The sequence below is a fragment of the Protopterus annectens genome, chromosome 6.part0 (genome assembly GCF_019279795.1).
Source record: "Protopterus annectens isolate FY-2018-M chromosome 6.part0, PAN1.0, whole genome shotgun sequence".
NCBI lineage: Eukaryota > Metazoa > Chordata > Ceratodontiformes > Protopteridae > Protopterus > Protopterus annectens.
The window spans coordinates 389,954,309-389,971,004 of record NC_056737.1 but is presented as its reverse complement, the minus strand read 5'-3'; the positions used below and the strand labels follow the sequence as shown (position 1 = coordinate 389,971,004).

Genomic DNA, 16,696 nt, shown 5'->3' with positions numbered 1-16,696 from the left:
AGTTTGGAAATCAGGAGGGAAAAACTGAAAGATCTGGAAGGTTTTGTTTAACAGTATTTTAAGAGGAGGAGAAGTACCAGCATCCTGGAAGAAGGTGGTGGTATCGGTAATACCTAAAGGGTGTAAGAATCAATCGGATCCAGTTTCATACAGGCCCATTTCAATTCTAAATCATGATTATAATATGTTTGTCTGTAATGGCTAAAAGAATGGCAAAATTGATACAAAATTGACAGATATGGATCAGTGTGGTTTTGTGGAGGGGAGGCAGACATTTGACAATGTTAACAGAACATCGATGATCCAGAGGGAAGCAGAATGTAAGAAAGCACCACTTTTATTGGTGGGTCTTGATGCAGGTAAAGCATTTGACAGAGTAGACTGGGACTTCATGAGCAGGGCAATGGAAGCATTTGCTTTCCCTGATAAAATTATAAGGTTGATTAGAAGAATATACGAGGGATCGGAGGTGAAAACTAAAGTGGGTGGGGTCCTCTCCATTAATTTCTGCTTGAGTAGAAGAACCAGGCAGGGCTGTCTGCTTTCCCCTTTGTTTGCATTATATTTAGCACCATTGGCAAAGAAAATAAGGGACTCAGAAATTCAAGGATATAATTGGCATGGTAGTCAGGAAAAACTGGCTGTATTTGCAGATATTATTTTATACATGACAAAACCAGAAAGGGACATTACAGTGTTGTGGAACATTTTAACAATTTCATATCTTCTCGGGATGCTAAAAGAAAGGCCATACCAGTAAATTGTGTACCCACACACGAATTGGTCCAACAATATCCATATTTATGGGGACATGACAAAATGAAGTATTTAGGAGTATGGGTTAGAAATGACTCTGTGGTGGCAGCTAAGGATATGTGGGAAGAGTCTAAATAGAAGATGGTACAAAAACTGAGAAACTGGAAGTTTTGTTATATGGGTATTGATACTAAGATTCAAGCCATTAAAATGTTTTAGTCCCTTTAGTCTTGTACATAGGTCAGGCATACTTTTATCAACTGGAGGAGAAGTTGTGGATAGCATTTAAAAAGAGTTGAAGGATTTTATCTGGAAAGGGAAGACAGCAAGAATCAAGTGGGATAAAATGCTTCTACCAATAGAACAAGGTGGACTAGTATTACCTAATTTGAGGGGGTGTTTTAGAGCAATACAGTTAATTCTCTTATACATAGCACAAGCAGAAAGCTGTAATTTAAAGTGGAAATAAATGATGCTGACACAGGGCTGAAGCTCAAGAAATAATGAGAGATTGGGATTTTTGATGCAGACTCTTAAGGAGAACAGAATCATACAGAGTATTATATTCATAAAATAACATGGAGTATTCTAAGAACTAAACCAGCACGAGAATGGAGAAAAGAGATTTTGCCAATAGGGTGGACTGTGGGTCAGGGATACAGATAATAGGCAGGAGGAGGCTGGAATTTATTGGAGAAAACTGGCAAAGGAACCAAGGTATTGGGAGCGAATAACTAGAAAGGGAAAGGTAATAGAATGGGAAGAAGCCAAGAATTTATTTGGACTGAAGGTTAGAGATGGCCTTCCCTTCAAGCATTGATATCAGAGCATAGGCAAAGAGAAAGAAATAGGGGGCTCCTAAATGAAAGACCAGCACTGGTAGAGTTTTTAATATAATATGTAACAGAAGCTGTCGTTAAAAAGGGTTTACTATCGTTATTTCAAACGGCAAAACATTTGCCATTCAAAATAACGAAAAGTTAAACCAAAACCAAACATTTCGAGCATACACAATGTCGCCCCAGATGATCGACACATTTGAGTGGACATTGTCACCAAAAATGTGACATGTTAGCCATATAGGAGCTGATGTAAATCAAACTCGTATACGACATATCACGTTTTTTGCAATGGGACAAGCCCCCCTGCTACTAATATATTCCAACTCTGAGATCGCACTATAGTGGGGATATGGATGAATTACCAATTCCCACTGTACCACGATCTCGTACATATAGTCGAACACACTTATGTTAATGCACGACTGCATTCGCATAAGTGTGTTAGACTATCCAACTCACTTTTCATTTTGTGAACGACATTCTGATTTTCGGCAGCATAACTGCTGTGACAGCATGTCGTTTGCACAAATGATAGTAAACCGTTATAAAGGAATAATTAGTAAAACATATAAAATATTGCATGATAATTAGAGTCAATCAGAGGAGCTTAGAAAGGATTGGGAAGAGAGAGACAGGCTAAGCAATTCATAAAGAGACAATGGGGGGATATTTGTATATCTCTCAAATATGCAACAAAGTTTAGAAGATTTAGGATCTTTGCCTGGAAGTGTTTACATGGGTATTTTTATACCCCAAGTAGACTCAAAAGAATTTTTCCTCAGGTGGATAGCAAATGTTGGAGGTGTGATGGGCAAGAAAGAGGTAGCTGGGAATATATTTTTTAGAAGTGTGATGAGCTGGCAGACTTTAAGGATTCCCGGCCGACTGCTGTGTCGGGGATGATGGGTGAGCGGATTGGACTGACTGGGGAGATGATTTTTTTGAGTTATGCTGCAGAATCGGAATTGCCTAAACATAATAAAGCCTTGTGGAGTCTATTATGGTGGCTGCCAAAAAAGTAATTACTAAAAAATGCAAATCAAGGTCTAGACCAACTTTACTAGAAGTAGTGAATATAGTAACAGAGATAAAACAACTGGAATTGGGATCTTTAGAAAAGGGAAAGAGCAAACTACATAGGAAAAAAATGGGAATTGTGGGAACAATATATGCAGAACAGGAACGAGGTTTAAGATGCAGGATTTGAATGAGCTATATAATGCTTAACTGACAATGGATGGTTTATAAGTGTTGTATAATGTTTACAACTACAGTTGATGTTCTTCGTGTTTCACTGTTGCAGTCATTACATTTGGGTAATCTGCTGGCAGGTTGCCCTCATTCGGCCTGATTAACAAAGTCTTGGGTCCTGCGTCGGTTGCTGTCCCTTCTTCCATGACGTCAGGTCGTCAGGGGTATAAAACATGCAGCAGACGCCATTACATCAGTCTTTCTTGCCGCACGGTGCCCGAAGCAGAAGCAGTTTGCAAGTGTTGGTCGGCAGACTCCTGAAATTTTCGTTTTCGAGATTCAGAACCGAAGTCTTCCAACTAAAAGCGAAGTACCCCATTGGGGAAACTTTTTCTTGCTCCTTATCGGTGTCAGTAAGGATTTTCATTTGTACTGTATTCCTTGCCTAGGCCCTGACCACAGTGTGCCTTGCTGTCGGTTTTGTGCTAAATTTAATCAATGCACGGTTAAACGGTATATTTTTGCTTCTAAATATTTTGGCTCAAGATTTAATTATCCAGAAATGCCATCGGTTAGCAATCTGACTACTGGAATGCCTAAAAAAAACAAAGAAAAAGACAGAACCAGACCGTTGAGGTCCAAAACCGACAAGAACGCTTCTCCTAAGCCAGTCGCCAGTTCGCCGGTACTCAGTGAGGCGCTTTCGCAGCCCCTGATATCCACTACTTTTGATTTGCAGGCCTCTACTGAGACCCATTCAAAGTCGGGTAAGCCGCGAGATGCTTCAAGTATGGAACCCGCGGATGTCTCCACCTTAGATGGGTCCAGAGCCACTGTGCAGGCATGGCCTTCTGAGGGTGTTTTCAGGCCTACAAATTTGTATATTAGACCAACGCCATCTTCAAAACTAAGGCCAAAATCTAAATCTATGTCTAAAAAACCGACGCCTGGGCCACATGTGCAGGCCCCTATGCCTGAAAAACAAATGATCAAAATGGCTGAAGATTTAATTACTCTGATCATGGGGTAGCCAACCCCCTCCTTCTAAGAGGCCCAGGCAAGACATTGATTATGAATCTTCTGAACAGGTTTCTATTTCTCCTGACTCTTCTTATGAACAGGATTTGTCCATCCCTACTTACGAGGACTCTGATGCAGAGGATTCCATTCCTTCTGCTTCTCCCCCTGAAGATTTTTCTTTTGGGTGAACTTTACATGCCTTAAGGGAACATTTCCACTGGGAAAGTCAGGATTTCTCTGAATCTAAAAAGAGACTTAGTGATTTTCTTCTTCTTCCTCAGCACAGGCCTTTGGCTGTACCTCCTGTTCTAGACATTGTTGATGATGTTTTTTCAAAACCTAGTATGTCTCCTGATTCTCTGCCTCTGGCTCCTTGTAAGTCAGACAGATACTACAGGTTTTCTGACTCCCACAAATTCCTTTTCAAAAATCCTATTGCTGATCCTGAAACCATTTCTCAGGGTCCCAAGGGCATTAAGGCCTCTACTGCTAAAAATTCTACCCCTTCTGATAGAGATTCCAGGGCGCTGGATAGATGGGGTAAGAAGGTTTACACGTCTGCAACCTTGGCAATCGGGGCTTTAAACTGTCAATTTCATATGCTTAAATATCAACAGCATACCATGTGACTACTTAAGCAGAAAATTATGTTAATCTCTGACTGTGTGGAAAGTAAAGATTTGCAGGATTTATTACATTCAGCTGAACAAGTTAGAAAACATACTTCGCAGTGTGGTTTTGATTCCTTGGAGGCCTCTTGCAGGGCCGCTGTAACTGAATCTGTGCTAAGAAGGCATGCTTGGCTCAAAGAGCAAACTCTGCCTGACCATGTTAAAGCAACATTGTTGGATGCTCCTTTACATTAGGACCGTCTCTTTGGTAATAAGGCTGAAGAAGTTTTAAAAAAGATGGAAGATAAAGCTAAATCTATGCAAACTGTGAAAGATTTCTTACAAGTGCAACCTCCAAGATTTAGTAGGCACTGGCCTACTAAGAACTGGTCTTTTCCAGTCCCTTCAAGAGCTGCTCAAGTCAAATCAAGACATTCCAAAGGCTCCAAGTTTCAATCACAAGGAACTTTTAGAACAAAACAATGGGGTGCCTCCTCCTCCAAATCTGGAAGCAGCAAGGCACCTCCCTATGCTAAAGTCTCAATGACTTTCCTCTACAATCACCAAGCACTTAACTTCTAGCCGCCCCTTTGGGGAGAAAACTAGCACTTCATGCACGAAACTGGCAACTTATTACCCAGGACAAATGGGTTATAAATATAGTATCCCAGGGATACAGATTTCATTTCCACACGTTGCCAATCCCAAACGGATGGCCAGATCTGCCCCCAAATCAGTGTGCAGAGGCCCAGAAACAAGTTCTGTCCCTCATGAACATGGGGGCTATTCAACCAGTACCAGAAGAGAAAAAGAGACAAGGTTTCTATTCCAGACTTTTCCTGGTACCCAGAAAAGGCAAATCATGGCATCCAATTTTGGACTTATCCACTCTAAACACATTTCTGGACATTCCAAAATTCAAGGTGCTGACTCTTCAACAGTTACTACCTATGCTAGGCAAAGATGCCTGGTTGGTAACTTTAGACTTAAGAGGTTTACCTGCATATCCCAATCAGGGAATCTTGCAGAAGATACCTCCGCTTCAAAGCAGGCTAATTGCATTACCAGTTCTCTGCACTGCCCTTTGGCTTATCTACTGCGCCCAGGGTCTTCACAAAGTGCCTGGCACCAGTAATTGCATTATGCAGGCAAAGAAATATTCAGATATATCCATACCTGGACAATTGTCTAAATGTTCATCGTGCATACAGCTGCAGTCATAACAGATGGGTTCTCCTGCCGTCAGGCGGGTCCTCGGTCGGCCGAATTCCAAAGTCTAGGTCCGGTGTCGGTTGTCGTCGCTTCTTCCCTGACGTCAGTGCGACAGGGGTATAAAAGAACCAGCCGATGCCATTTTCTTCAGTCTTTCTTGCCGCGCGGTGCCCGAAGCAGAAGCAGTTCGCAAGTGCCGGTCGGCCAGCTCCTGAGATTACGAATATTTTTCAACCGAAGACTTCTAGAAAGCTAAGTACCCGTTAGAAACTTTTCTTGCCTCAGACCGATGTCAGACAAAGTTAATAATTGCATTTCATGTGGGAAGCAAATACCACATAAGGATTTCCATTCCCTGTGTATACCTTGCTTAGGCCCAGACCACAACGTCTCAGCCTGTTGTTTTTGTGCTACATTCAACAGACGCACTATTAAGCGTCAGGCAGAGTTCGCCCAACACTATTTTGGCAAAAAGTTTACAACATGTCGTCGGATACTCCGACTCCAATTTTGAGTAAACGACGTAAAGATAAGGACCGACATACGAGGTCCGCAACTTCTGCCAACACCACGCTAAAGCCGACTACATGTGCTCCGGTTCTCAGCGAGGCGCCTATGCAGCCCCTGACTACCGATGACACTTCATTAGCGGTGTCTTCTGTGCCCGAGGTCGCAGGCTCTTCGGCCCACACCCCGACTACAGATACCGAAGTCAATCTTGGCGGGGAAACTCCGAGTTCAGACAGGCCTGCCACCTCTCAAGGGGTCTTCAGGCCTTCCTCTTCCTTTTCCATTAAGGCTTACATTAAATCTAAAGCAGCCATGCATTCTAAAAGACAAGCTCCACAGGGCCCCATGCCTAAAAAGCAGATGCTCAAAATGGCTGAGGATTTGATTACTCTTATCAGGGGTTCCCAACCCCCCCCCTCCCCCGGACAAAAGGCCCAGAGTGGAGGAAGAATACCTTTCCTCGGACCAGGCCTCCATTACTTCAGAGCATTCTGAGGACCAGGAACATTCTTACTCCCCTTTCGAAGATTCTGATGCAGAGGAGTCCATTCCCTCTGTCCCCCCCCCCCCTGAGGATTTCTCTTTTGGGGAAACCTTGCATACCTTGAGGGAACACTTCCACTGGGAAGGCCAAGAGTACTCAGACTCCAAGAAAAGGCTCAGGGATTTCCTTTTGCTCCCTCAGCACAGGCCTCTGGCTATACTTCCTGTCTTAGACATACTAGATGATGTATATTCAGAGGCCAGCCTTAACCCAGATTCTTTACCTCCAGCTCCAGTCAAGCCTGACAGGTATTACCGGGTGCCTGATTCACACCAATTCCTATACAAAAGCCATGCAGCTGACCCAGAAACTATTTCACAGGGTCCCAAGGGAATTAAGGCCTCCACTGCCAAAAATCCGTTACCTTCAGAGAGAGATTCCAGAGCTTTAGAAAGGTGGGGGAAAAAGGTATACACCTCGGCCACTTTAACCATGAGGGCATTAAACTGTCAGTTCCATATGTTAAAGTATCAACAGTTTTTGTTATCTCAGTTGAAAAGCAAAATGTCATAACCTGAACAACCAGACTTGAAGGAGTTGCAGGATTTGTTGCATAGTGCAGAGCAAAGGGGGTAAACATACCTTGCAATGTGGTTTTGATGCTTTAGAGGCCTCTTGTAGAGCTGCTGTTACAGGATCAGTCATACGTAGACATGCTTGGCTCAAAGAGCAAACCTTACCAGATCATGTCAAAGCTAAATTACTAGATGCACCTCTTCAAAAAGATGTATTGTTTGGTGTTAAAGCTGAGGAGATATTAAAGAAAATGGAGGAAAAGGCAAAATCAATGCAAACCGTGAAAGATTTCCTACAGGTACAACCGCCACATTTCAGTAGAAATTGGCCTTCAAAAAATTGGTCCTTTCCAGCCACAGACAGACCTCAAAGAGGTAGATACAGGCGCCCGAGAGGTAGAGGGCAGTCGCAAGGATCATTTAGAGGCAGACAATGGCAAACACCTACACCAAGAGGGGGTGAGGATAGTTCACAGCCATTCAGAAAGCAGACCCAGTGACTTTCCCCTTTGCATGCCAAGCAAGGCTCAAATGGCAGCACATTTAGGCGGAAAACTGGCATTATTTTCGAAAAATTGGCATATTGTCACAAAAGACAAATGGATCCTGGACATTATAGACAGAGGCTACAGATTCCACTTTCACACCCTTCCAAAAATGAGAGGCATGCCAAACCTGCCACACAATCAAAGGGCAGAGGCACAAAACAAATTTCAGATCTCATGGACATGAAAGCTATTCAAGAGGTACCTGCACAAGAACAGGGTCAAGGTTTTTATTCCAGACTATTCCTGGTACCAAGGAAGGGCAAAATTGGAGACCTATTTTGGACCTATCCATCCTAAACACCTATTTACATGTACCAAAGTTCAAGATGCTCACATTACAGCAGCTTCTTCCCATGCTGGGCAAGGAGTCTTGGCTGGTGACATTGGACCTCAAGGAGGCATACCTGCATGTCCCAATCAGACAAGATTACATAAGATACCTCAGATTTCTTGCAGGTTCATCCCATTATCAATTCTCTGCATTGCCCTTTGGCTTATCTACTGCGCCCAGAGTGTTCACGAAATGCCTGGCATCAGTAATTGCCTTCTGCAGACTTCAAGGGATACAAATATACCCATATCTGGACGACTGCCTGATCCAAGCGGACAGCAAACACACTCTTCTGAAACACCTGGCGTTTGTAATAATAACTGGGATACACAGTCAACAAAAAGAAGTCAAGACTAATACCCTCTCAAACAATAATTTTCCTGGTTGCCAGCTTAGATACAAACACCCAGATGGCCTACCTCACGCCAGAAAAACAAGGGCAATTAACTCAATACTTCAGAAAACTGGCAACCTTCACCAGGCTGACTGCAAGGAAAATCCTGCAGGCTCTGGGATTCATGGCATCTTGCATCCTGCTAATCCCATGTGCAAAGCTGCATATGAGGAAACTTCAATGGTACCTAAAAAACTTATGGTCTCAACACAGCCACAGTTTGGAAACAATCATACCACTGATTCCATGTCTTCAAAAGGAATTTCTGTGGTGGGCTCAAGCATGCCAAAGAAACATAGGTCTCCCATTCTGCAAGCCACAAGCAAATCAAGTCATCACAACAGACGCCTCGGACTACGCCTGGGGGGCGCACATGACAGATCGGTGCATTCAGGGCAAATGGTCACAAAAAGAAAAGCACCTACACATCAATCAAAAGGAAATGCTAGCAGTAATAAATGCTATTATGGCTTTCAAAGACCTACTGCATCCAGGGCAGCTATTGATAAGAACAGACAACACCACAGTGATGTGGTACATAAACAAACAGGGAGGAACTCATTCATATCCCTTGTGCAGACTAGCCATGTCCCTTTGGAACACGGCTCTGGAATTGCAAATCCAACTTCAAGCACAGTTCCTGCCAGGGAAGGAAAACACACTGGCAGACAACCTGAGCAGAAATATGACAGATCCACACGAATGGAAGTTGCATCCTCAAGTTTTTACAATGATAATTCAAGCATGGGGAAGGCCAGACATAGATCTCTTTGCCACCCACAGAAATTACCAATTGACAAAATTCTGCTCAAGGACCTTTCATCCACAGGCCTGGAAAGTGGACGCACTCTCTTTCAGTTGGACAACAATGACGGTTTATGCCTTTCCACCTCTTCCACTGCTGGCCAATGTTCTATTAAAAGCCAGAGCAGACAGACCAAAGATGATTCTCATTGCTCCAGACTGGCCAAGACAACACTGGTACCCACTCCTGAGGAGCCTGACGCATTCCCCACCATGGATCCTGCCTCTAATGCCTCTTCTACTGACTCAGCACAACTTCAAAACTCTTCACATTCAGCTGAAAACACTCAATCTAGCCGCATGGAGGATTCCTTAAATTCACAGCAGACCCTTCTCTCCAAGGAGGTGCAGGATGGCATTTTGGAGGCCAGAAGGCCTTCTACTAGAAAAGCCTACTCCGCAAAATGGAAACGGTTTTGTGTCTGGAATCAGAAAAAGGGTCAGAATCCTGGAATACTGAATTTACCTCAAATACTACAGTACCTAGCCGAGCTAAGCAGTGGACTTTCATTCTCCTCCATCAAAATCCATGCTTCAGCCATTTCTGCAGAGTACAACATTGATCCTCCTTTATTCTCACACCCTCTCTTAAGACAGTTCCTCAGAGGGGCTAAGAATATAAAACCCCCAAGGAAGCAACCAGTACCGGCTTGGGACCTCAATTTCATTCTAGAAAAACTAACCCTGCCTCCTTTTGAGACAGCTGCTTCAACAGATCTGCAATATTTGTCATGGAAAACAGCCTTCCTTCTAGCTATCACCTCAGCACGCAGGGTTTCAGAACTACAAACCCTCATGGCTGTGCAGCCTTTCATCATTTTCCATCAGGACAGAGTTTCCTTACGAACCAATCCTTCATTTATGCCAAAGGTAGTATCCAGGGTAGCCTTGAATCAGGCTATCCACTTACCTATGTTTTACCCTAATCCACAAAACAAAGGGGAGAGGCTACTGCATTCCTTGGACATTCACAGACAGCTCCGTTATTATTTGGACAGAACAAAGCCTTTCAGAAAATCAGAGCAACTCTTTGTGTCCTATGCTACAAGTGCTCAAGGGAAGCCTATTTCCAAACAGACAAACTCAAAATGGATAGCCCACTGCATACGCTTTTGTTACTCCTTTCATGGTAAAACTGTACCTACAGGCATCAGATCTCACTCCACAAGGGCCACAGCTACCTCTACAGCTTTCCTTAGCGGGGTTCCTACCAAAGATATTTTGGAAGCAGCCACTTGGAGTTCTGTACATACTTTCTCCAAGCACTATCACCTACCATTATACTCCAAAACTAGAGCGGGCTTTGCCACTGCAGTCTTGCAGGGCATCCTGGCTCCACCTAGTTCCACTTAGTGCCTACCACCCCTTTATTAGCTTTGGGATTTTACCCATCTGTTATGACTGCAGCTGTATGCACGATGAACATAGTACAGTTTTGTACCTACCATAAATGTAGATGTTCGAGTGCTAATACAGCTGCAGTCCAGGTTTCCCCTCCCTCCTTCCCCTCTTGGGACAGGCCTTATGGCTAACACCTCCTCATACAACCTCATTGGGGTATTCTTTTATGGTGTATTTGCTTGCAACTACTGTCTTTTGATTATATTGCATTTGCTTTACTACATAAATTTATGTTTTGCCTTCCTTCTGGGGGCACCTGACATCTGGGGCAAGAAAAACTGAAGAAAATGGCGTCGGCTGGTTCTTTTATACCCCTGTCGCACTGACGTCAGGGAAGAAGCGACGACAACCGACGCCGGACCTAGACTTTGGAATTCGGCCGACCGAGGACCCGCCTGACGGCAGGAGAGCCCATCTGTTATGACTGCAGCTGTATTAGCACTCGAACATCTACATTTATGGTAGGTACAAAACTGTACTTTCAGGCAGAAAACAAGGACATTCTTCTAAAGCATCTGGCGTTTGTAAAAAGGGTTTTAACTTATCTAGGGTACACCATAAACGAAAAGAAATCACAACTGGTACCCTTTCAAAAAATTACATTCCTGGGTGCAAGCTTGACTACAACTGCCCAGATGACTTACCTTATGCCAGAAAAGCAAATTCAGTTGGTGACTTACTTCAAACAGGTGGCCACCAAAACCCTGTTATCTGCAAGACAAATTCTGCAAGCCTTGGGGTTCATGGCCTCCTGCATTTTTCTAATTCCATATGCAAGACTGCATATGAGGAAACCTCAGTGGTACTTAAAAAGTTTATGGAGTCAACATTGTCACAGTCTGGAAACAATAATTCCTATTATACCTTTCCTGCAACTAGAGTTCCTATGGTGGGCAGAGGCCTGCTACCAAAACAAGGGACTGCCATTCACTCCACCCCCTGCCGCCCAAACCTTGACTACACACACATCAGACTATGCTTGGGGGGCTCATCTGGCAGGGAAGTGCATTCAGGGCAAATGGAGTCCAAATCAAATGCACCTACATATCAATCGGAAAGAGATGCTAGCTGTACAGAATGCACTGACAGCCTTCAAGGACTGTCTTCATCCAGGACAGCTAATGATAGACAGACAACACCACAGTTATGTGGTACATAAACAAGCAGGGGGGTACACATTCCTACCCCCTTTGCAGACTAGCCATGGCATTGTGGAACACTTCCTTGACCTATCAAATACAACTACAAGCTCAATGCCTGCCAGGAAAGCTAAATACTCTGGCAGATGAACTACACAGAAAGCTTATGGACCCACACAAATAGAAACTGGAACCACAAGTTTTCAACATGTTGACATGCAAATGGGGGAGCCCAGACATAGATCTTTTTGCCTCACCCCAGAACTGTCAGTTGGACAAATTCTGCACAAGAATTCATCACAAAAAAGCTTGGAAAGTGGATGCTCTATCATTCAGCTGTAAAATCCTATCAGTCTATGCTGTTCCCCCTCTGCCTCTCCTCTCCAAAGTCTACTAAAAGTCAAACTGGGCAAACCAAAAATGATTCTGATTGCTCCAGACTGGCCTCGCCAACACTGGTACCCACTTCTGCGCAATGTGTCACACCTTCCTCCATGGCACCTGCCTCATACACCTTGCCTACTGTCTCAGCAGAGCTACCAAATTCTGCACACTCATCTCCAAACTTTGAATCATGCAGCGTGGCTAATCGACTAATTTCACCTTTGGCATCCCTCAGCAAACCTGTGATGGATGTCATTTTGGAGACTAGAAGGCCTAGTACTAGAAAATCTTATGCTGACAAATGGAAAAGATTCTGTGTCTGGAACCAATCACAAGGAATAAGCACAGCAATGCCCAATATTCCTCAGATTATAAAAAGTACGATGAAAATCCCAATGCAGGGCACGAAGTCACAAACCACAAACACAACGACCACAGCTCACCAGAACACCAAGGAATCAAGCAAGGACGTGTCAATAACACATAAGTGGAAATTTTATTACAAACAATCCACTGACTAAGCACTTTCGCCAAAAATTGGCATCATCAGAGTCAGATTATGCAATACTTAACTGAGATGCTTCACAAGGAGCCTATCTTTTTCTTCCATAAAAATCCATGCCTCTGCCATTTCAGCTCATTACAACACAGACCCTCCCCTCTTCTGTCATCCTCTGCTAAAGCTGTGTCTCAGGGGGGCCAAAAATTTAAGACCTCCCAGGAGAGCACCAACTCCTGCATGGGACCTCAATTTTGTTTTGGAAAAACTCACTCTCCCTCCTTTTGAGCCAGCTGCTACTGCGAACATAAAATTGCTCTCCTGGAAAACCGCTTTCCTTTTAGCAGTCACTTCAGCTAGAAGGATTTCAGAATTACAGGCTCTTATGGCAGTGGAGCCTTTCATTATTTTTCATCCGAACAGGGTGGCGCTCCGGACCAATCCATCTTTCATGCCTAAGGTGGTATCCAGTGTGGCTCTTAATCAGACCATTCTTCTGCCAGCTTTCTTCCCCAATCCACAGAACAAGGGTGAGCAGATTCTGCATTCATTGCATGTACACACACAACTTAGATTCTACTTAAACAGGATGAAATCTCTAAGAAAATCTGAACAACTGTTGGTGGCATTTGCTGCAGGGGCAGAGGGAAAGGCTATTTCAAAGCAGACTATTTCCAAATGGATAAGCTATTGTATTCGTTTCTGCTATATGCACCATGGTAAACCTATCCCAAAGGGGATCAGATCTCATTCCACCAGGGCTGCATCTACCTCTGCAGCCTTTCTTAGAGGGGTTCCTACCAGAGACATTCTAGAAGCTGCCACCTGGAGCTCAGTTCATACGTTCACCAAGCATTACCATTTACCTCTCTTCTCCAAATCCAGAGCTGGCTTTGCCACTGCTGTCCTGCAGGGCCTTATAGCTCCTCCTAATGCTGTATAAATCCATCCTCCCAACCATAGCTTTGGGATTCTACCCAAATTTAATGACTGCAACAGTGAAACACAAAGAACATAGTACAGTTGTGTACACTTGCCATAAATGTAGATGTTTGAGTGTATTCACTGTTGCAGTCCTGCTTACCCACCCTCCAGCCCCCTGTTTTTCTCTTACTATACCTCTCCTTTCTTTTAATATGCTTAAAAGCCTTTTTGGTGTATTTGCTTTTGTTTGGAGGTATATTTTTTGTGTTGTAAATTTTATATATATGTATATATATATATATTTTTTTTTTTTTTTTTTTTTTTTTTTTTTTTTGCTCCCCATTTGGGGGCACCTGACATCTGGGGCAAGAAAACCTGATGTAATGGCGTCGGCTGCATGTTTTATACCCCTGACGACCTGACGTCATGGAAGAAGGGACAGCAACCGGCGCAGGACCCAAGACTTTGTTAATCAGGCCGACTGAGGGCAACCTGTCAGGAGATTACCCAAATGTAATGACTGCAACAGTGAATAAACTTGAACATCTACATTTATGGTAAGTGTACACAACTGTACTTTTCAGTGGCGTCTGTAATATAAACTGTTTGCAACTAAAGTGATATCATTTTGTATGTTTTTCATTATATAACTGTAAGATTGCCTTTGTCATATGTGTAAATTTAATAAACATATTTGGGAAAATTTTTTTTTACAATATTCAAAAATTAAACAAAAAAATCTGCAGTATAATTGTAACAAATAAAACATAATATAAAAACACTGGTTAAAAATTTGTTTCCGTTAGATCTTGACATATGATAGCTTGTCAGATTATTACTTTTCTCCCTGTGGTTTATACAGCATTGCATTTCTAAGTCCTTCATTGACATGATGCTAAGCTGGCTTGTATGGTTGTGAATTTTGAGGCTCCATCCAGTATAAATAAGGCAGTCTGTCACTGCTGCAAAGACAGGGCAGCCATTTGTGCTGCTGCACTCTCAGGTTCAGACAGCAGTTCATGTCCAGGACAGTCTTGAGGGAATTTTTAATGTGCTTAAGGGTTTCTTGTCTAATGTAAATTTACGGGCCTCCATCCCATCTTGAAGCATTCATTCCTGCTCCAGGCAACTATGCAGTTTTTCTGATGCTTTTATAACCTTACCCTGCTGGACAGCATTGACAGTTTGCTTGAAGTGCCTAGTACTTTGGACGCCACCTAGGTGCACACTTCCAAGTATACCTGGCTAGACTGTGATCCATATATTTGCAGAATTCAGTCCTTGCATGGAGTGAACAGTTGTGGACTGACTCAAATGTGTTGCTGCTTCAGCAATACTGGAACTATCCCCACTACCACCACAATGGATGAATAGCTGGTGACCACTCACACTCATCCTTTTGCATCTCCTCTATAGAACCCAGGTTGTTTGAATGTAGTTAAGGCAGTCTCCCTGTGTGCATTGACGCCAGCAAGCTGGAGATATTTTTTTGTTAAGAACTTGTTTGAAGTTTCAGCCAGGGTAGGGGTTGCTAATATTTGAGATAAAGAATGATGGTGTTGTGCTAGGAAAATAGCTAACCATATAGCTTTGCAGCTTCTCAGTAAGGAGGCAGACACTAGGAGTTGTGAGAGGAAAAGTAGGCACTTTCCTGTCTACCTTGATCATGCTTATCAGCCTTAGTGATCATAATGGTGGTAGATGCCATAATAGAGTCATCATTGCAATCCATCCTTGAAGGAATTTGTGGTTGTTGGCCTGGTGCCTGTCCCAGAGGGATCCCACTGGGAGGGGGAAAAGATTTAGTGCTTGTCTGGTGACATCTGATGGATCCTGATAAAAACATTGTTGGCACATTTTGTTAGCATCCCTAACACAAAGAATTGTTCAGTCCAAGAGTGTGAAAAATGTGTACTTTTTTCTTAGGGCAGGGGTAGGAAACCTGTGGCTCTGGAGTCGCATGCTGCTCTTAACACCCCTCTGCAGTGGCTCAGAAAAATAATGGCCACTCTGCTGCATGGCACACACACACACACACACACACACACACACACACACACACACACACACATACCCACATTGACGGTGATCGAGCGATGGATTTTAAATATTGCTAGAATATCGTGGTTTCTGTTACCATGCATTCCCTACACACTGACAGCAATTGAGCAATTCCCTGGCAGCAGCAACTTCATCTCCTGAAAGGTTTCCATACCTCTCCACCATACCTCCAAAACTCTTACCACAATACATCTGGACTGAGCCACAAATAAAAGGGGAACAAAGGAAGAAAAACAGGGACTTATTTTAAATATTAATGTTACAAACTTAGAAACTTGCCAGAATAGCACGGTTTCTGGTAATATGCATTTTACACACACACACACACACACACACACACACACACACACACACACACACACACCTCAACTGTACAGATTTTCATAGAATGTCCCGATTTTTGCCTCATGTTTCTGGTCTGTTTCTCATAAAATTGTAGTTTTCTGCAAGTCACTTATGGTTGAAATCAGAAAATGTAGACAAGACATTTGAGTTTCAGACTTCATACCCTTAAGAAAATTAATGCTAATGCAAAACCTGTTATTCTGTTAACTTTCTAAGTTTGTAAGAGCAATATTTAAAAAGTATCCCTATTTTGGGGACTTTGTCCCCCATTTTTATGGCTTTGTCCAGATTTCTTGCTCTAACAGGTAGAGAGGTATGTGGTGGTGACGCACCCGCACACACACAGCGATCCCAATAAAAATCCCAACAAAGAAAAAAAAAATAGGGATGGATTTTAAATATTGCTCTTATAAACTTATTTTTATATATATAGTATAAAACTTTATACACTGTGTTATCTTCATTTTAGGGGGTCAAATAGGTTTTGTAGCTCCAGAGGAATTTTATTTGGCGGGAGAGGGGCCAAAAATGGCTCTCTTGATAGTGAAGGTTGCAGACCCCTGTCTTCGGGAGTAACAGTGTAGTTATATTGCAGAAGCATCACCCTAGTTAAGGAATGAAAGCACTTAACTAACTTAAATGTAATGCTTTTCACAGTCTCCCAC

General features: G+C 43.0%; 1 protein-coding gene across 7 annotated transcripts in view; it reads left to right on the top strand.

The window, feature by feature from the left end:
* RALGAPA1 (Ral GTPase activating protein catalytic subunit alpha 1) overlaps positions 1–16,696 on the top strand; it is a 5,382,632-nt gene that overhangs the window by 1,732,880 nt on the left and 3,633,056 nt on the right. The window lies entirely within an intron of this gene.